Genomic DNA, 21,050 nt, shown 5'->3' on the forward strand with positions numbered 1-21,050 from the left:
GTTTAAAGGCCGTGTGCTTAACACTGCTAGGCTCGGTATGTGTATTGTCAGCTCGGGAGTCGCCAGGTGTCGTATAAACACCTCACAAATATTCCAAGGTCAGGTTCAAAGTAATAAAACTATACACCGATTAGTAAGTTCCAAACGATTAGTATTTATTATTACAAATATAATAAATACGCATGCACACGCTAAGGGACTAAGCTACAACTAAACTAAGCGATCAGAATACTTAACTAAACAGGAACAGGCAAGGTCAGGGAGCGAGGCCTTCGTTTCGATCTTGGTCTGTAACCTTCAGAGAGTGTGCTGGTCGCTGGGGGTCTAGTAGGGCTGGTTCGCGTAGCGAGCGTCGTATTGTCACTTACGGTTCGGCGGCTGGTGCTCAATGGCTGGAGTCAGGATACAAGTCGAAGTTCTGGGTCGAAGTCAAAGCCGGAGCACAAAAACAGACCGGACCATGTGTGGGGATCTATCTTTATAGGGCCCCCAATGTCCGTGCCTTTTTGGGGCGGGCTTTTACCTTCAGGTATCGATTGGATCAGCTCCCAATCGATATCTTTCGAATCCCCCAATGTGAGGGTCTCTCCTCGATGGAGGGGGCGGTCTCTATGGTCTTTTGTGATGGATACTTTTGGTGCCGTTTTGTCTGGGCCTTCACTTAAAGTATCTATTCAAAACCAAATGTTGCTATTGTGTGTGCCCAGATCTGGATTGCCTCATTAATATGCAAAGCGTTTTGCTATTAACACCTTTGGTTGAGATCTTCCACCTGGCCAGAAACTAGTTTTGCTGCGTGCAAAATGCTAATCAGTCTTTGCAGACTGCTTGTCTTGGCTAAACTGCTTTTTCCCTGCAGTCTTAGCAGTTCTCCATCTTGTTAGCCCAGTGTCCATCTTAGGTGGCTACACATATAGCCTCTTATAGAATCCCTCGAAAAGCCCATTCTCACCCACCAGGTCTAGAACAACTAGGGCAGCATGGTGGTTAGCATAAATGCTTCACAGCTCCAGGGTCCCAGGTTCGATTCCCGGCTGGGTCACTGACTGTGTGGAGTCTGCACGTCCTCCCCGTGTGTGCGTGGGTTTCCTCCGGGTGCTCCGGTTTCCTCCCACAGTCCAAAGATGTGCGGGTTAGGTGGATTGGCCATGCTAAATTGCCCGTAGTGTCCTAAAAAGTAAGGTTAAGGGGGGGGGGGTTGTTGGGTTAGGGGTATAGGGTGGATACATGGGTTTGAGTAGGGTGATCATTGCTCGGCACAACATCGAGGGCCGAAGGGTCTGTTCTGTGCTGTACTGTTCTATCTATGTTCTAACTCTTCTCCTCCCATCCTTCACCTTTCCGATATCCCTCGCCGCCTCCTGCTCCCTAAGTTGGTGAGGCAGCATCCCACTCACCTTCTCCCCATATTCATACACTGCCCCTCGGCCCGCCTTAACTGCCCCACTGCCTTCCCCGTAGACACCAGCCAAAACTCTATCTGGAGCTTCTGCCGCTCCTTCAACAACCCTGCCTCCGGGACCTCCGAGTACCTGTCCACCCGCAGAATCCTATCCAGCAGCCTACCCATCTCTGCCTGCTCCGTCCTATCCCTATGCGCCTGGATCGATATAAACTAGCCCTGACCACTGCCCTAATCGCCTCCCATAGTATGGTGGGAGCAACCTCACCCATGTCATTCAACTCCACATACCTCTGAATAGCGGCCCTCATCCGCTCACACACCTCATCTGCTAGCAACCCCACGTTTAATGTCCACTGCGAGCACTGCCCCCCATCCCGGTCCACTTGCAAGTCCGCCTCAGAGACCACAATCGCCGAATACCCTGAGTCAACCACCCCCACCATGAAGTAAGCGATCCACGAGTACACCCTGTGAACATGGAAGCAGTACGAAAATTCTTTCGCCCTCAGCCTCCCAAATCTCCACGGTTTCCCCCCCCCCCGCCCCTCCCCCCACCTTCCCCAGCCACGGACTAAACCCGTCCAATCTCGGCTCGATAACCATATTAAGGCCCCCCCCAAAATCAATTGGTGCAAGTCCAGGTCCAGGATATTCCTCAACACCCGTTTAGCTCACTGGGCTAAATCGCTGGCTTTTAAAGCAGACCAAGCAGGCCAGCAGCACGGTTCGATTCCCGTACCAGCCTCCCCGGACAGGCGCCGGAATATGGCGACTAGGGGCTTTTCACAGTAACTTAATTGAAGCCTACTCGTGACAATAAGCCATTTTCATTTCATTTCAATTTGGGGCACAAACATTCACCAAGACCACTGGTATCCCCTCCAATTTGCCGCTCACCATCACAAACTTCCTCTCGAATCTGCTACAATATTCCCTATCAGCACCGCCATCCCCCGCACCTTCATATCCAATACTGAATGGAAGACTTGCCTAACCCACCCTTTCCTTAGCTAGTCTGGTCCCTGATCTTCAAATGTGTTTCTTGTAAAAAGGCCACGTCCGCCTTCAAGTTCCTCAAGTGCACGAACATGTGCGATCGTTTGACTGGTCCATTCAGCCCCCTCACATTCCATGTGACCAACCTGGTCGAGGGCACCCTGCCCTCCTCCCCTGCCCTGCCGGTCAACCATAACCCTTCTAGGACCAGCCTCCGGGCCCAAGACCCCACAGGCCTGCCCATGGATGTCCACGATCACCAACTTCCTTCTTATTGCACCTTGACAGCCTCACCCCCATCAGCAGTTCCCCCAAACAAAACAACAATCCCAGCCCCCTCTAACCACCTGCCGACTCTCCCACCCCCCAACCCCCTCCCACTGCGCACCCGTTAACTAGCCCACCCAGCTAGCTTGGCAGCCTCTGTCCATGGCGCAAACATCCTACCCCCCACTGATTTCCCCTTCCCTGCTTGCATGCTTCCATTGTGTAAACAACAATAAAATAAGACCCTCCATGATCCTCCAGCATCCCACCAAAGAACCCCACAAATATTGACCCCTCAAAGAAGTGAGGTTCTCCCCTCCCTATCACCCAAAGAAGAAAAACAATAGAACCAAAAGGCAGAGAGACCCAACATCTCCTCACACTTCCTCCAAAGTTCAATGTCTTCCCCTCCTGCCAGTTCATTGTCTCTCAAAAACTCAATTGCCTCTTCCGGTGCGGCATGGAGTGACGGCCGCATCTTGGGCGGATCCTGCGCAGGCTATGGTACTTCGGGCTTATCTGCCCAATCGAAGGGGGAAAATTTTTATTTTTAAAAAACCCCAAAAATCGGATGTCCTCAGCAGAAAAACTGGCCGGGGTGTGTGGGGCCCGAGTACTGTGGCAATGGAGCAGAGGTGCCGATAAGTGTGGCCCAGGCAAGTTCAAGCGGGGCACAAGCCGGGCCAGTGCGGAGCTGAGATCCAGGCAGCCAGATCAGGAAACCCAAGTTCACCAACCTCCCCGCGAGAAAGAGAAGAAAAGTATTGAAGTAAACGAAAGAAGACTGTCGGTGGCGGCCATGCGCGGGTAGGTCGCGTTTTCGGCAGCTCCCGCCGCTAACGGGCTAATGGGCCCTTTCAAGGAAGAAGGCTTCCCACAGCAGTTTATGGAGGGGACCAGGGGAAGGTCAGCCAAACAAACGACCAGCGAGAAGCGGCAGGAACGGGGGTAGGATCAGCAAATGGCGGCCGGCTTGGAACTGGCAGCGTGGGGCCAGTGGTCGCGGGAACAGCAGGAGTTTCTAAGAAGCTGCTTTGCTGACCTGGAAACGGAGATGCTGGCCCCAATCAAGGCCTCTATGGAGAAAATGGTTGAGACCCAGAAAGTGCAGGAGAAAGCAATCAAGGAGATTGAGAAAAAGGTCTCGGATAACAAAGACGTGATACTGAGCCTGGCCGTCAGGGTGGAGGCTCACAACGCCTGACACGAGGTGGCAGGAGAGGCTGGAAGACCTTGAAAACAGGTCCAGGAGGCAGAACCTGACCATTCTGGGCCTGCCTGAGGGTGCAGAGGGGTCAGGCGCAAGCGCATTCGTGACCACATTATTGGGGTCCCTGATGGGGCCAGAAGCATTCCCTCGGCCTCTGGAACTGGATGGGGCGCACAGAGTCCTTGCAAGGAAACCCAAAACGAATAAACTGCTGAGGGCCATGGTGGTGCGGTTCCACCGCTTCTCAGATAAGGAACCAGTCCTATGATGGGCTGAAAAGGAGCGAAGCAGCAGGTGGGAGAACAGAGTAATCCGCATCTACCAAGACCTGGGAGCAGAACTGGCCAAGACGCGCGGTGGATTCAACCGTGCTGAGGCGGCCCTCCACAGCAAAGGGGTGAAGTTCAGGCTGCTGCATCCGGAGAGGCTGTGGGTCACGTATCAAGATCACCACCATTACTTTGATACACCGGATGAGGCATGGAATTTCATTCAGCAAGAAAAGTTGGACTCGAACTAAAGGACAGCCACACAGGGACATTACTCTGGTGAGGACGGTAATTGCCGAGTAGCCGGAGGCAGCGACATGTCTCCTCTTACTTCTGTTTGTTCCCTGTTTCTTCGGCCAAGTTTTCGGCTTTTGTAGAACTTAGCCGCAGAGGGAGGGGAGGGGCCCTACACGTGGGGCTGCTGTCCTTGCAGCTGGGGCTGTGTCTTTGATGGGGCCAGGTTTGCGCCTGGGGTTGGCTCTTTATTTCGCTGGGGGGAGGGGACGGAAAATGTTCTTTGGGGGTCATTCAAGCTGATAAGTTAGGCTTTCCATAGGGGGGGAGGGGCCCGCAAAATGAGGCATCTGAGTGATCGGAGACAGAGGCGGGAGCGGCCAGGGTCAGCATGGGTCAGCTGATTCACGGAAGTGTAATGGGGGGAGAGCCAGTGTCAAGCGGGTGCTTGACTTGGGGGTTTGGGGTCATGGGGTTGCTGGAAGGGTGGATGGGATGCTGCTTGGCTGACAGAAAAGGTGCCAACTTGGGGGAACAGAGGGAGAGGGGGGGGGGGGGCCTCCAACGGGAGGGCTCAGTAAGCGGGGGACGCAGGCTCGTGGCTGGCCAAAAAAGGTAGATGGCTAATCGGCGGGGGGGGGGGGGGGGGGGTGGTCTAGCCCCCCATCCAGGCTGATTACGTGGAATGTGCAGGGCCTGAATGGGCTGGTCAAGAGGGCTTGCGTGTTCTAGCACTTAAAGGGGCTAAAGGCAGACATAGCCATGCTACAGGAGACGCACCTAAAACGTGCGGACCAAACAAGATTGAGAAAAGGGTGGGTGGGCCAGGTGTTCCATTCGGGGCTGGATTCAAAGACCAGAGGAGTAGCAATCCTGGTCAGCAAACAGGTGGCTTTTGAGGCAGGGAATATTGTAGCTGACGAGGGGGGGCAGATACATAATAGTCAGTGGGAAACTGCAGGGGACCCGGCTGGTGCTAGTGAACATTTACACCCCGAACTGGGACAACGTGGTATTTGTGAGACGCACGCTGGGTAAAATTCCAGACTTAGACTCACACAATCTAATTATGGGGGGTGACTTCAACACAGTTATAGAACCTGTACTGGACCGGTCAAACCCCAGATCGGGGAAGCGACCAGCGGCGGCTAAAGAACTGAGGGAATTCATGGAACTAGTAGGGGGCGTAGACCCATGGAGATTCACCCGACCGAGGGCGAAAGAGTTCTCTTTCTTTTCCCATGTCCACAAAGTCTACTCCCACATAGATTTCTTTGTGATGAGCAGGGCATTGATCCGCAGGGTGGAGGGGACCGAATATTTGGCCATTGCAGTCTCTGATCTTGCTCCACACTGTGTGGATTTGCGTCATGTGGGGGGAGAGAAGTCAGCCCCCACTATGGAGGCTGGATGTGGGGCTGCTGCGAGGTTTGTGCGCTGATCAGGAGGAACATCAAGAATTACCTGGAAACTAATGATACGGAGGATGTAGCGGCGTCCACGGTGTGGGAGGCCCTGAAGGCAGTTATCAGAGAGGAGTTGATCACAATCAAGTCTCATAGAGAGAAGAAAGAAAGAGCGGGGAGAGAAAGGCTAGTCGGGGAGCTACTCAGAGTAGACAGGTGCTACACGGAGACCCCCGAGACGGGGCTACTGAAAGAGCGCCGGAGGCTGCTGGCGGAATTCGACCTGCTGACCACTGGGAAGGCGGTAGCACAGCTGAGGAAGGCCAAAGGGGCTGTCTACGAATATGGGGAGAAAGCGAGTAGAATGCTGACGCACCAACTTCGCAAGAGGGAGGCGGCCAGGGAAATTGGGGAAGTACGGGATAAGGAGGGCAACATGGTCATAGACCCAGAGGGGGTGAACAAAGTCTTCAGGGCGTTTTACGGTACATTGCATGAGTCAGAGCCCCCGCCGGGGGGGGGGGGGGGAATGAAGCAATTCATGGACCAACTGAGGTTCCCAAAGGTGGAAGAGGATGTGGTATATGGACTGGAGGCCCCGAAAGAGCTGGAGGAGATGGTAAAGAGTTTAGGAGACATGCAGTCGGGCAAAGCCCCAGGGCTGGACAGCTACCCTGCAGAATTCTACAAGAAATGTTCGGAACTGCTGTGCCCAGTCCTGCTAAGGATCTTCAATGAGGCCAAAGAGAAAGGGACCCTCCCCCCAACAATGTCACAGGCTTCAATTTCACTCATCCTCAAACGAGAGAAAGATCCGCTACAGTGTGGGTCTGATGGACCGATATCGCTCTTGAATGTAGACGCCAAACTGCTGGCCAAGATCTTATCTGCTAGGATTCAGGACTGTGCCCCTGGGGTGATAGGGGAGGATCAGACAGGTTTCGTCAAGGACAGGCAATTGAACTCCAACGTATGGAGGCTCCTTCTCACGTTCAAGTTCTTAGAGAGCTGCTGCAAAGGTGTTCTGCTGGGAGGGCCGGCTAAGAGAGAGAGGCCGGCTAAGAGATCGAATTCATCTTGGGACCTTACTTTTATAGGTCCCAGGGGCTTCGCGCCCTTTTGGGCGGTCCCCTAACTCACTGGCAATCGATTGGGTCTCATCCCAATCGATTGATACGAATCCCCCAATATTGAGGCTGTTCCTCGATCGCGGGGCGGTTCTTTCTAACTTGTTTGTGTCCTTTTGTTTCAGACTCCGTTGGCACCAAGAAGTCTGACCTGCTATAGAATGTTTCGATTGCAGCTAATTGTTGTGTCCATTGTGCCCGGGAATCGCTCAATTAGTATGCAAACTTGCTAGTTTCTATGCTGTCTGGTTTCTTCACAGACAGAATACACAGAGAGGTTCTGCAACCTGCTTGCCTTTCTGACATTGTCCAATTTTCTCTGCATGCGTTTCAATTCTCCATTTCATGTTTGGAAGTGGCCAGCTTCGGTGGCTACACCTTCATCCAAATCATTAATATATATTATGAATAGCTGGGATCCCAGCACCGATCCCTGTGGTACCCCACTAGTTACTGCCTGCCAATTTGAAAAGGATCCATTAATCCCTACTCTTTGTTTCCTCTCTGCCAACCAGTTTTCTGTCCACCTCAATACATTTCCCCAAATCCCATGTGCTTTAATTTTGAATAATAATCTCTTATGCAGAACTTTGTCAAACGCCTTCTGAAAGTCTAAATATACCACATTGACTGTCTCCCCCTTGTCAACTGTACTGGTTATATATTCAAAGAATTCCAACAGATTTGTCGAGCATTATTTTCCCTTCATAAATCCACGCTGACTCTGGCTGATCCTGCCACTGCTTTCTAAATGTTCCGCTATAAAGTCCTTGATAAAGGATTCAAGCATTTTCCCACTACCAATGTTAGGCTTACTGGTCTATAATTCCCTGCTTTCTCTCTTTTTGAATATTGGAATGATGTGAGCTGCCCTCCAATCTGCAGGGACAGTTCCAGAGTCTATAGAATCCCGGAAGATGACCACCAATGCATCCACTATTTCCAGAGCCGCCACCTTAAGCACTCTGGGATGCAGATTCTCAGGCCCTGGGGATTTATCCGCCTTCAATCCCATCAATTTTCCCAGCTCATTTCTCTACTAATGTTGATCTCCCTCAGTTCTTCCCTCTTACTAAACCTTTCATTGACCCAACATTTCTGGTGTCTGAATTGTGTCCTCTTTTGTGAAGACAGAACCAAAATATGTATTCAATTGCTCAGCCATTTCTTTGTCCCTCATTATGCATTCCCCTGTTTCTGTCTTTAGGGGGCCTACATTTCTCTTTCCCAATCTCTTTCTCTTCACATATCTATAGAAACTCTTCATGTCAGTCTTTATGTTTCCCTGCAAGCTTCCTTTCGGATTGTACTTTCCCCTTCTTAATCAATCCCTTTGTCCTTCTTTGCTGAATTCTAAACTGCTCCCAATCCTCAGACCTATGATTTTTCTTGGCCAATCTGTATGCTTCTTCCTTGGATCGGATACTATTTCTAATTTCCTTTATAAGCCATGGATTGGCCCTCTGGAGAATGGAGGAACGAGGCACCAATTTGCCTCAGGTTAGAGCTTGAGGTCCATCCTTTCCAGCATGCAAATGGTGACCGACTCCATGAGAACAGTTGTAGATCCATCATGGATGCAGTAATTGATGACTGGTGTCTCAGCTGTCATCGCAGCGCAAGCAGAGGTCGCTCAACATCTGGATACTGCAGCATAGACATGAAGTCATGCAAACTCAACTTGGTGTCAGGTAATCACAGACTGCTCTTAGGCAAACTTAGCTTGTTGCAATAAAGGCTGAGATTGCTACCATTATGGCTGCAGGTATTGTGATTAAAGGAGCATGCAGGGTGTCAAACAGTCTGTCAATCTCTTCTCTAACACATTTCTGGGATTGCTGACATGCTGCCCAAGACATAGCAGTGCCAGTGACAGCTGCCACCCATGCTAAGGTGGTGCAGTCCATAGCTGGGTCTACTAGGACCAGAGCTGCTCACGCAACTGAAACTAGAAAGCTTTCTACCATCCATGCTGCAGGCACTGTACAGGAGCACATTATGCCAGTGTTTGATTTCCAAATTTATTTCCTAATTCTTATTTCATGATGGCTGTTATTCTAGCATTGTGACCAACATATCGAATTAGAGGGAAGGGAAGGTGTGGCACTGTTGATGAATAGGGAATTAGAGTTGTGTTTACCAGGCAGCCAGATCTAAAAAGGGGTCCTTTTGGTTATCTTCTTCCCTCCTTCCTTCTTATCCTCATTAACTGGTTGCTGTATAGTTGGTGGCAAGGTTTATGTTCTCAAGATGGCAAGATTGTGCAATATGCAGTAGACCATGACGAACATTGGCACATGCTGTGCTCTGTATCCCAGGATTCCTTGTTTGTCTGGCAATGGAAGTATTGTTTAAACACCCCAGTGATCTGCTTGATCATATTGTGTGTGACAGCAAGGTTTTCATGATATGCTTTTATTTCATTTTATGCATGGCATTTGTGTCTCGGCTGTGTGTCTGATTCATCAGCCATGTGGTCATGGGACAGCCATTGTTGTCCAGTAGTCACCCTAGTATTCAAATACAGATTCAAATACAGATGGTACAATGGATGGAACAGCACAAAAGCATTATGACTGCTGCCAGAAAACAGCACATCATTGACTTGCATGATTCGTTGAGTATGTTCGCACACCAACTGGACATTGAGGGGGTGGAGTACATTGCTTCTTCATTAATTTCTGAGATGTGAACATCGCGGGAAAGGCTATCACTTATTGCTTATCCCTAATTGCTCTTGAGGAGATAGTGGTGAGCCACCTTCTTAAAATTGTGTAGGTACACCTAGAGAGCTGTTCGGGGGAAAGTTCCAGGATTTTGACCTGGCCCAACCCCAAAAATTGACATGCGTCACCTGCAAAGTAATTGCACGCAGTCAGTTTGGGCAGCATGGTAGCATTGTGGATAGCACAATTGCTTCACAGCTCCAGGGTCCCAGGTTTGATTCCGGTTTGGGTCACTGTCTGTGCGGAGTCTGCACATCCTCCCCGTGTGTCGTGGGTTTCCTCCGGGTGCTCCGGTTTCCTCCCGCAGTCCAAAGATGTGCAGGTTAGGTGGATTGGCCATGATAAATTGCCCTTAGTGTCCAAAATTGCCCTTAGCGTTGGGTGGGGTTACTGGGTTATGGGGACAGGGTGGAGGTGTTGACCTTGGGCAGGGTGCTCTTTCCAAGAGCCGGTGCAGACTCGATGAGCCGAATGGCCTCCTGCACTGTAAATTCTATGATATAGTTGCAACCTGCACCAGGGAGCCTGAAATCCTCACAAAACCCAGTACTCACTCTGCAGGCTTATCTCTTGCAAAAGAGATTGAGATGTATTCTGCTCTCTTAGAATTCAGGGACTCAATGAGCTCCTTTATGCAACAGTGGACAGCAAAGTGGTGGTGTTGCTCTAGCCTGAAAGAAATCAGATGAATAAAAGTTCCTGGTCTTGGCCAACTTGAAAGCCACTCTGCTCTAAAGGCATATTTGTGGCTGCAACTGGTGGCGGATTTCAATGAGGACTTCCTTAGTCAAACAGAGATATTTAACACATTGGGCGCGATTCTCCAGCGGCATGTTTCTCCATTTTGCCGGCACCCAGTGTTTCTCCACGGCTGCCCCACAATGGGGAACTCCATTGACCGGCCGCGTAACGGAGAATCCCGCCGGCGGGTCGAGGCAGAAATGTGGCGCGGCGGGATGGAGAAACCAGGCCACTGTTCTTCACTTAGGGTAAGATAGGAAAATTTCTCCCTGGATATTGGACTGTAATGGCCCACTGAAGAGAGTCCTTCTCCCTCTCTGCTTGGGTAGGGCAAGTATTACACGTTGAGCTTTTTTTTAAAAAAAAGGTTAATTGCCAAATCTCTTGCTTCAGCTCAGACGCACCATTCTATCATGATCCAATCCAACTAACTTGGAATGTTATGTCAGATCGTTGTCCCCAAGGAAAGGGAATGAGCATCAGTATTATTCCAAAATGGACAGTGTTCTTCACTCGCAACTACACAGGACTTTATTCTGTAGCTTCTGCTTCTCTTTTTTCTTTTCTGCCCACTGTCAGATTCTGATATAATGGCATTCATTCAGGATAGCGGTGGACTAGCCAAGACATGTTATCCTGTGATCAGTCATGCTTATACAGTAATGTAAGCATATTTGCTAAAAGGTAGATTCAACTGGATTAAGTCAAAAATGTGTTCCCACAGTTACATCAAAACAAGAACAGTTACAAATTTAGGGGATGATTCGTTACCCCTGGAAAAAATAAAGCTATGTTCCATTGAGAACTTGAAATTTGATGGATTCAGCAAGTTACGTTTCTTTTGAATAATTTGAATGTGTTCCCTTTGCATTTCCACACCTCAGGAAGCATTATGAATGAAAGGGAGCAACAAATCAAATGTACGTAAGCTCTGGAAAGGCTCTTGCTTTATTTGAATAAAACTTTTCTTCTGCTGCAGTAATGGTAGCTGAGCAAGAGAACATGACAGAACTACCCCTTTCAGTGATGATTGTTTGGGTGTTCTCCTGGCATAAGTATAGCAGAGGAAAGATGCTTTACTTGGGGCTGAGGGTAACTCTGTTGCTACAATGTGAAGCACGTCTGGCAGATGTGGTTGTCACAATCTATTTGCCCAAAGCTGTGAGAGCAGATAAATCTGCTCTCAGTTTTATGATTATAAATAATAGGTGTTCAGGCATTACGTGGTGGGTGCCTGGTTCGCTAGGGTTGCACTGATGATACGAATGAGGTACATGCCCAGGCCAGAGTGAAGTCAGGTGACGCATGCCAGCTGGTTGCAAATTCTGTGCGGGTGTTGAAAGCCTTAGTCACTGACCATTTTAGCAATGGGAAGCAGGGAGGCTGCATGGGTTTTTTTCAGCAAATGCACAGTTATGCATCTGGCTCTCTGCTGAATTGAAGTGTAGAGTCAATTCTTTTGGCATTTTGCCAGGTACATACATGCACTCAAGCCTGCAGATGTGTTCATGGCATCATGATGGACATAATGAATTAGGCTCTGCTGACTTGACCTCAAATAGTGTGACTGGGGTGGTTTAAAAACTTAAATCCAATATTAAATGCAGTGAAAGCCTCACAAAGAGATCTAATACTTTGAGGATCTGCATTTGAAAAAGTGCAAGAGCCTCTTATTGCCAGTTGTCCATGGGGAAAATATTTGTTGCTTTGGTACACAGTGCATTAGTCATCTTCTTGATACACTGATGTACCACAGATTGGCTCATGTTCCCTTGGAAGCCTGGAATTCGCCTGAGGCATAAACGTTAGTAGCTGATGTGATTTTAGCAGCCATTGGTAATGTGTGCTTGTAATGAAATTTGGATGTAGGTCAGATTGCAGCATGGTGAATCTTCGCCGACACAGCATTGCTAGCACAAATCGGGTTGAAAATTCCTCTGCCTGTATTTCATTGAATCCCTACAGTGCAGAAGGAGGCCATTCAGCCCATCAAGTCTCACCGACCCTAAAAATAGTATCCTACCTAGGCTTACACGTCCATCATATCCTTGTAATCCACTAACCCCACCTAACCGAATGAACACTAAGAGGCAATTTACCAATCCACCTAACCTGCACATCTTTGGACTGTGGGAGGAAACCGGAGTACCTGGAGGAAGCCCAACAGTCACAGGTAGAAAGTGCAAACTCCACACAGACAGGCGGAGGCCGGAATTGAACCCAGGTCCCTGGCGCTGTGATGCAGCAGTGCTAACCACGGTGTTGCCCATTTCTACCAGCAATGATCACAGGTCTCCTTTTGTCCAATGCCAGTTTCCCAATGACCCTCTTCTATTGCTCCTCTATTTCATATAGAAAACATTAATAAAGTGGAAATTGCAGTGAAGCCCAATTGTTAAATTTTCAGGATTAAGTAAAATACGGTCAGAATCAGTGGCACAAGGCCTTCTCACCGATGAAGTAGCCAAAAACGTTTTGAAATACTTTACACAAAGCTGACAAAGTATTCTTCAAATCTATTTAGATCTTCCACTCAAGTTAAACCATCTTCCCAGAATAACCTGGTTGTAATGTGACATAAAATACATTGAGAGAAACTCATCCTTGCCACTTGTGGTATTTTCTATCAGAAGTGATGTCGGCATAAAATGTACTGAGTTAGATTTGGGAAGAGTAAAGCTCCGGGAAGCAATGGCTTACCTGCTGTAATTTTATTCTGCTCTGGGACTGGATCGGCCCTGACATGCTGGAGGTATGCAAGAGTATGCTTCTGGCCAGGGACATGTCAGAATCCATGAAGAAGTGTATCCTTACCCTCATCCACAAAGAGAAGGGGGAAAAGGAAGAAATTAGAAAATGGTGACCCATTTCATTGTTGAATGTTGACTATGAAATTCTGTCCAAAGTCATTGCCAATGGGGTCAGGTGCTCTGGAAGCAGTGGTCAACCCTGAACAGTCCTACTCTTTATCCAGCAAGAAGATCTTGCATAGCCTCATGTTACTCGGGGATACAATCGCCTATGTGCAGGACAGAGGTGTGGATGCTGACTTCATCAGCCTGAACCAGGAGAAGGCTTTTGACATAAAATCGCAAAAGTACATGATGGATGTACTGTCCAAAATGGGGTTTGGGGAGGGCACAGTTTTAATAAATGGATGTGGAGGCTTTGGCGAGGGCACAGAAAATATTTACCAAGATATTGCCTGGTATGGAGGGCGTTAGCTATGGTTGGAGAAACTTGGTTTGTTCTCACTTGAGTCACAGATGTGGAGGGCCATGAACAGAGTGGATCGTCAGAGGCTTTTTCCCAGGGTGGAAGAGTCAATTACTGGAGGGATAGGTTAAAATGCAAGGGGCAAGGTTTAAAAGAGACGCACAAGGCACTTTTTTTATACAGAGGGTGGTGGGAGCCTGGAACTGGCTGCCGGGACAGGTAGTGGAAGCAGATACGATAGTGACTTTTAAGGGGCAGCAGGGTAGCATGGTGGTTAGCATAAATGCTTCACATCTCCAGGGTCCCAGGTTCGATTCCCGGCTGGGTCACTGTCTGTGTGGAGTCTGCACGTCCTCCCCCTGTGTGCGTGGGTTTCCTCCGGGTGCTCCGGTTTCCTCCCACAGTCCAAAGATGTGCGGGTTAGGTGGATTGGCCATGCTAAATTGCCCGTAGTGTCCTAATAAATGTAAGGTTAAGGGGGGGGGGGTTGTTGGGTTAGGGGTATAGGGTGGATATGTGGGTTTGAGTAGGGTGATCATGGCTCGGCACAACATTGAGGGCCGAAGGGCCTGTTCTGTGCTGTACTGTTCTATGTTCTATGTTCTAAGGGGCATCTTGACAAATACACAAATAAATGGGAATAGAGGACTTTGGTTCCCTGAAGGGTAGGGTGTTTTAGTTCAGAACTGCAGCATGGTTGGTGCAGGCTTGGAGGGCTGAAGGGTCTGTTCCTGTGCTGTAATTTTCTTTGTTCTTTGAGTGTGTTATAACCTGCCTGCTTACCACTGGCTGGGGACTAATGGCAATCCCACAATCGTTTGGGAGTATGAGCTTCCCCAATGAGGGGGGCGGAGAAATCATTAGCAGATTCCCTCCATAAATAAAGCTGGCCAGTTTGCAACCGGCTAGAGGAGAGTATGCAGCAAGGGAGTTGCTGCTGCTGTTGTACACATATGTTATTGTAAATAAATGTTATTTCTTTCTATCCTTCAACTCATGCTGGATTATTTGTGGTCCTCACAAAACTGGTGATGAGGGTTAAAGTGAATAGCTGTCCACACTGCTGAAGCCACCTCCCTGGATTTTTGTTGGATACAGGTTGGAAGTTGTTTTCTATTACACCATGCCTCTATGGACGTTTGGATGTTTTTGTCGCTGCCCTGGAAAGCTGGAACCAGTACGCACAACGGATGCGTTACTATTTCCGGGCAAACAACATCACTGTAAACAAGCGCCAGGTGGTCATATTGCTCACCGTCTGCGGCCCGCATACGTTTGGGGTGATTAGGAGCCTTACGTACCCAGCTGCGCTGGACACCAAAACGTTTGATGAACTTGTGAACTTAGTGGGGCAACATTTAACCCAACCCCGTCCACGATAGTCCAGCGTTCCCGGTTTAATACCGCTGAGAGGACCCCAGGAGAATCCCTTGCCGACTTTCTATCCAGGCTACGCAGGATTGCGGAGTACTGTGACTATGGTGTGACCTTGTCAGAAATGTTACGCGACCGTTTGGTTTGAGGTATTAACAATGCGGCCACCCAGAGAAAATTGTTAGCTGAGCCAACATTGACTTTTCAGCAGGCCATTCAAATAGTATTGTCCTGAGAGAGCGCAGAACGGGGAGTGCAGGAGCTACAGGCAATGGAGGTGCATGCCTTGGAGCGCAGCCCCTTCCATCCGAAAGTGTCCCCCCACACCCCTGCAGTACCTTGGAAGAGGTGACGTCGGATCGACGCCAGTGGCCGTCGGACATTCCTCCCCGAAGGGAGCCTTCTCCAGAACCAATGCATGAGGAGCGATGTCCATGTCAGACTTGTGGGCGCCGACCCTGTCGCAGACGCGGGTCCACTCGCCGTCGTTCCGACAGAAACTGGGGCCAGCCCAGGGGCCGTACCTTCCATTTGGATGAACCTGCAGCGACTACTCCCGAGAATGTGGAGACGGAGGACGACTGCCTGCAGCTGCACTGTGTGGCAGCTCCCCGTGTGGCCCCCATTAAGGTGACAGTATGGGTCAATGGTCACCCGCTTGAGATGGAGTTGGACACTGGCACAGCGGTCTCCGTGATCGCCCAGAGGACATTCGACTGCATCAAGCAGTGTATACAGACCCTTACATTAACCGACACACAGGCCAGGTTGGCCACCTATACGGGGGAACCATTAGACATTGCAGGAACTAAGATGACCCCTGTTGTTTATGGACGCCAGGAGGGGTGTTTCCCACTTATCGTGGTGCGCGGCCACGGGCCCAGCCTGTTGGGTCGGGACTGGTGACGCCATTTGCGACTGCAGTGGCAGCACATCCTCCAAACAGTTTCTGGAGGGTTGACTGAGGTGCTCAGACGGTACCCAGATGTATTCCAGCTGGTTTGGGGAAAATAAAAGGGGCCGTAGGAGATAGAGACACCGAGATGACGGCGGCAGTGGACTCCGACTCCGAGATGGAGACACAGGACGCCTCAGAGGGGGGATTCTCAGGCCCACGGGCCGTGGAGGTATAATCGTTACACCGTTCATCACGGAAGTGCCATTCTCCGTCTCGTTACACGCCGCCCAATCCAGCGCCTCATGCAAATGGTGTCCGGCCTGCGGCAAAATGAGTCCTACGCCCTCCTTCGCCAGGGTATTTGGTGGATTCCTTGGACTTTGGGGGGGAGGGACATTATTATCTGCCTGCTTACCACTTGCTGGGGACTAATGACAATCCCACAATCCTTTGGGAGTATGAGCTTTCCCAATGAGGGGGGGAGGCGGAGAAATCATTGGCAGATTTCCTGCATAAATAAAGCTGGCCAGTTTGGAACCGGCTAGAGGAGAGTGAGCAGCAAGGGAAGTTGTTGCTGCTGTTGTATACATATGTTATTGTAAATAAATGTTATTTCTTTCTATCCTTCAACTCGTGCTGGATTCTTTGTGGCCCTCACAAAAGGGTGGAAGTCAGAAAGCTTTCCCATAAAATCTGGATGTAGAGTTGGACTGGGGTGAGCACAGTAAGAGGTCTTACAACACCAGGTTAAAGTCCAACAGGTTTGTTTCGAATCACTAGCTTTCGGCCTTCAGGACCCGCGACAACGCAGAATCGCCGAGCAGAAACTTATAGCCAAGTTCCGCACACATGAGTACGGCCTCAACCGGGACCTTGGATTCATGTCGCATTACATTCACCCCCCACCATCTGGCCTGGACTTGCAAAATCCTGCCAACTGTCCTGGCTTGAGACAATTCACACTCTTTAACCTGTGATTATCCCTCTCTCCAGTTGCTCCATCTGGACCTGTAGACTTAATTATCTGCAAAGACTCACATTCAAAGTATCGTATTGCATCTTTGACTTAGTCTGTGTATATGCTTCTGGAACCCACCTCTTCATTCACCTGAAGAAGGAGCAGTGCTCCGAAAGCTAGTGATTCGAAACAAACCTGTTGACGTTTAACCTGGTGTTGTAAGAAGTCTTACCATAAAATCTGGAGTCAAGCAGAGCTGCCCTCTCTCGCCCCTCCTGCTCATATGTTGCATAGAACCATTTGCTGAGACCAGCAGAAAGGATTCGAGCATAAGAGGAGTGACGATCCCAGGCAATGGAGGCACTCAAGTCAAAGCCTCCCTGTACATGGACGACGTCATTGTATTATGCTTGGATCCACAGACTGATCAACAGGTAAATTGTGGCAAGAGCGAGGCCATGTTCTTTGGGAACAGGGCTGGCCGATTCCTTGCCCCCTTCACCTTCAGATCAGATAGCCTGAAGGTGCTGGGGATGTGGTTTGCAGAGACCAGGACATACGTTTAAAAACTCGGTACATGGGCATAACCAACCAAAAACTGGGTACATGTGAGCAGCGCTCCCTCTCCATTGCGGTCATCTGGTGCAAGGCACTCTCTCAGTGTTACTGTACGTGGTGCAAGTCTGGCCCATTCCTCACTCCTGCAAGGGCAGAGATGACCTATGACTGCCCAGGGACCCTGGCTCATGTCAACCTCCAACACCTGCGCCTTCACATCCCCCGCCTCGGCACAACACCTCTACCCGGCGTAGACCACCCTTCACACCCTTCAGACAGAGGACCAAGGCAGTTCGGAACATGGGTGAACAGGTGTTTATTGTTATACGCACAAATATTGTGCCCTAACCCCTAACGCTAACCTATGTGCTTCACCTGTGCCAATTTACCTGGTGTATAACTTTCTAACCTTACCTACCCTAACGCTCCTCCCAGGTGGTACATCGGAAATGCAGGCGGCCTACTGCGTATCTCGCCATTCGACCTAGGTCCCCTTTGGCCACTGTCCCCTGGAGCGACTGGGCCCGGCAATCTTCCGGGCGTCACAGCTGGCATGGTACCACCCTTTTCTGTCCACTGCCCTTAAGATGCGCCAGGGACAGTGCAGGGGGGATTCAGAGGTACTGCGGTGATCCTGGAACTCCCCTGCAGGAGTCACCGGCATGGGCCCCATCACCACCTCCTCCCTTGGGGTGCCCAATGACCCGTGAACTACTCCGTGGGACAGAGTTTGTGGCCGGAGCAAGCTCTGGGGGCTCCACCATGACCTGGTGCTGCCAGCCCTGGAGGCCTGTTCTTGCCTCGACCAGGGTCTCTATGCCCATGGCCACAGAGCGCAGGACTGTGCCGCATCACTCAGTGACCATGCCAGGTCCCTCTAGGACTGGCTCAGGTCAGCCAGAACCAGGCAAATGCCCTCAACGTCCATAGCCATGACCTGTTGTGACTGGGCCAAACTCTGGAGCGCCGCTGCAATGTCCATGTTGCTCTTGTACATAGCTGCCTGTGACATGTTTGCCCTGTCCTGTACCTTGGCCACCGCACTCGGTGTCCCAGGCCTTGGACTCATGGCTGATAACTTTGCACGCAAGGCCCCACCTCAGACACCACCCATGTGGTGTTAGCTTGGGTGGAACACATGGTCAGCACCACCTCCTACCCCTGCAGGCGCTGGATGGTTGCTGACACCCCTCCTGTGGTCCCAGGCTCTGCGTCTGCATCGCCAACATTGATGGGACCGCCCTTTCCAGAAGCCCAAGACCCGTCTGGATGGCAGCTAGTCTCTGGGGTTAGGATGCTGTCTGACTGTCTGCCTCCTCGGGAGTCCTTAACTCCACCTGATGTACCGATGTATGTGTGTGCTGCGCACCAATAGTGACCCAGGAGTCTCTTCACTAAAGTGCCCAGCTAAAGTTAGTGTCTCTGGGATGATGTAGGCTGCTGGTGATAGCAGTGAGGAGAAGTCGGTGTCGTCCTGTGAGATGGGAGTTGGTGCCAAGGGTACAGTGGTGATGGTGACTCAACCTGGTCGCCCTGAAAGGTTGTGCAGCTACTTCTTGCAGTGCTGCCCGGTCCTGGCGGTGGGGCCCACAGTGCTCACGGCCTCTGCCACTTGCACCCAGGCCCAGTTGACAACTGCGGTTGGCAACCACCTTCTCACCCCAGGGAACATGGTGTCATGCTTCTTCTCCATGGCATCCAGCAGTGTCTCCAGCTCTGCCAAGGCGAATATCGACGCAGCTTTCTGGGATGGCATCTTCTTGGCTGGAATGAGAGTCTGTGGGGAGTGAAGTGCTTATATGCAACTCCAGCCTGTCAGGCTCTCCAGTGCCAATCCTGACCACAGTGAATCCAACACCGCCTCAGTTGGAATCGCGTCCGTTCACGTGACACCAGTGCTGGCCCATTAGCATGTCCTAAATTGCTCCGGGACTGGCGCCGCTTTCGGGGTGTAGAACACCCGCGATTCAATCCCAGTGTCAGCACTTAGTCTCCCAAATAGAGTATTGAGGTTGTTTCTGACAAGTTTATTAGAGTTACTTCAGGGTGTAACAAGCAGGGTGGATAAAGGGGGACCAGTAGATGTAGTTTATTCATGTTTCCAAAGATATTTGATAAGATGTCACAAAAAAGGTTGCTACACAAGATTAGAGCTTAATGTGTTGGTGGGGGGAGGGGGGGGGGGGTAATATATGAGCATGGATAGAGGATTAGTTAGCTAACAGGAAATAGTCAGGATGAATGTGTAATTTTCATCTTGACAAACTAGCTGGTGGGGTGCCACAGGGACCAATGTTGGGGCCTCAACTATTTAAAATCTATATTAATAACTGGTTGTGCAGACCAAGTGTATTGTAATCAAATTTGCTGAAGATACAAAGTTAGGAAGGAGAGCAGGATGAGAGGAGGACACAGTGTGCAAGTGTTATAAATAGGTAAAATAAGTGAGCCAAAATTTGTCAAGTGAGTATAAAGTGTAAAAATGGGAGGTTGCCCACTTTGGTGATGTTGCTCGTTGTGTTCTCTCTTTAATTGGCTCTGTTTATGGCGGTTAATATGGTCGCCTTCCTTACTTCTAATTACGTTTGCTCAAGAGTCGCCAGGTATCTTTCAATACCGCCACAAGGTTCAAAACCGAATACTGATCAAAGACTCGATACACCAGTTAGTAAGTTCGAAATCAATGCTCATTTATTTACACACACAGCCAAATATACTCATGCACAAACTCTACTCACTAAACTACAACTACTACTAAAGCCTATACTTAGCTTCGGGTGCCCACTCAGTCAGAGGAACAATGGCCGTTATCCGGTTCTGAGGCTGCTAGGGTTGAGCTGGTACGGAATAGTAGCTAGGAGCGTCTGTCTCGTAGCGTGCGTTGACTTTGGACTTACTTGTTCTGGTGCAGCTGCGAGGCAGGTCTCTCCTCGCTGAGAGCCAAGGCCAAGAGAGCGATTCTCTCTTGGGGGCTTCTTCTTATACCCAAAAGGGGCTTTGTGCGCTTTTGGGTGGGCCTTGAACTTGGCCCCAATTAATTGGACTGCATCTTGATCATCGGTATCGATCTCGACCAATAAAGGGGTGGGTGCCCTGATGGCTGGGCGTTGGCTTTGCTTTGTTTATGTCTTGCTGGCGCCGGGGTGTCTGCCTTTGTATCAGTTCCTTAAATGTTACTCTTTTGTCCCCGGAGATAGCTCATGACAACTGGCTTTTCAGTATCAGTCTTGTACCCAATTATTATTTTTTTCCAATTAAGTGGCAATTTAGTGTGGCCAGTCCACCTACCCTGAACATCTTTGGGTTGTGAGGGTGAGACCCACGTAGACACGGGGAGAATGTGCAAACTCCACATGGACAGTGACCCAGCCTTTATTGTAAGAAGGTTGGAGTATAAAAGTAGGGAAGCCTTGCTACAATTGTACAGGACACTGGTGAGACCATATCTAGAATACGGTGTGCAATAGTCTCCTTACTTTCGGAGGAATATACTTGCATTAAAAGCAGTACAGAGAACGTTCACTAGCTTGATTCCTGGTATGAAGGGATTGTCTCATAAGGAAAGGTTAGGTAGTTTGGGTCTATGCTCATTGGAGTTTAGAAGTGTGAGAGATGATCTTCCTGAAACATATATGATTCGGAGAGACTTGACAGGGTGGAAACTG

General features: G+C 49.8%; 1 protein-coding gene across 5 annotated transcripts in view; it reads left to right on the top strand.

Annotated features, from left to right (window-relative positions):
- mipol1 (mirror-image polydactyly 1) overlaps nt 1-21,050 on the top strand; it is a 569,773-nt gene that overhangs the window by 500,824 nt on the left and 47,899 nt on the right. The window lies entirely within an intron of this gene.

The sequence above is a fragment of the Scyliorhinus canicula genome, chromosome 2 (genome assembly GCF_902713615.1).
Source record: "Scyliorhinus canicula chromosome 2, sScyCan1.1, whole genome shotgun sequence".
Taxonomy (NCBI): Eukaryota; Metazoa; Chordata; class Chondrichthyes; order Carcharhiniformes; family Scyliorhinidae; genus Scyliorhinus; species Scyliorhinus canicula.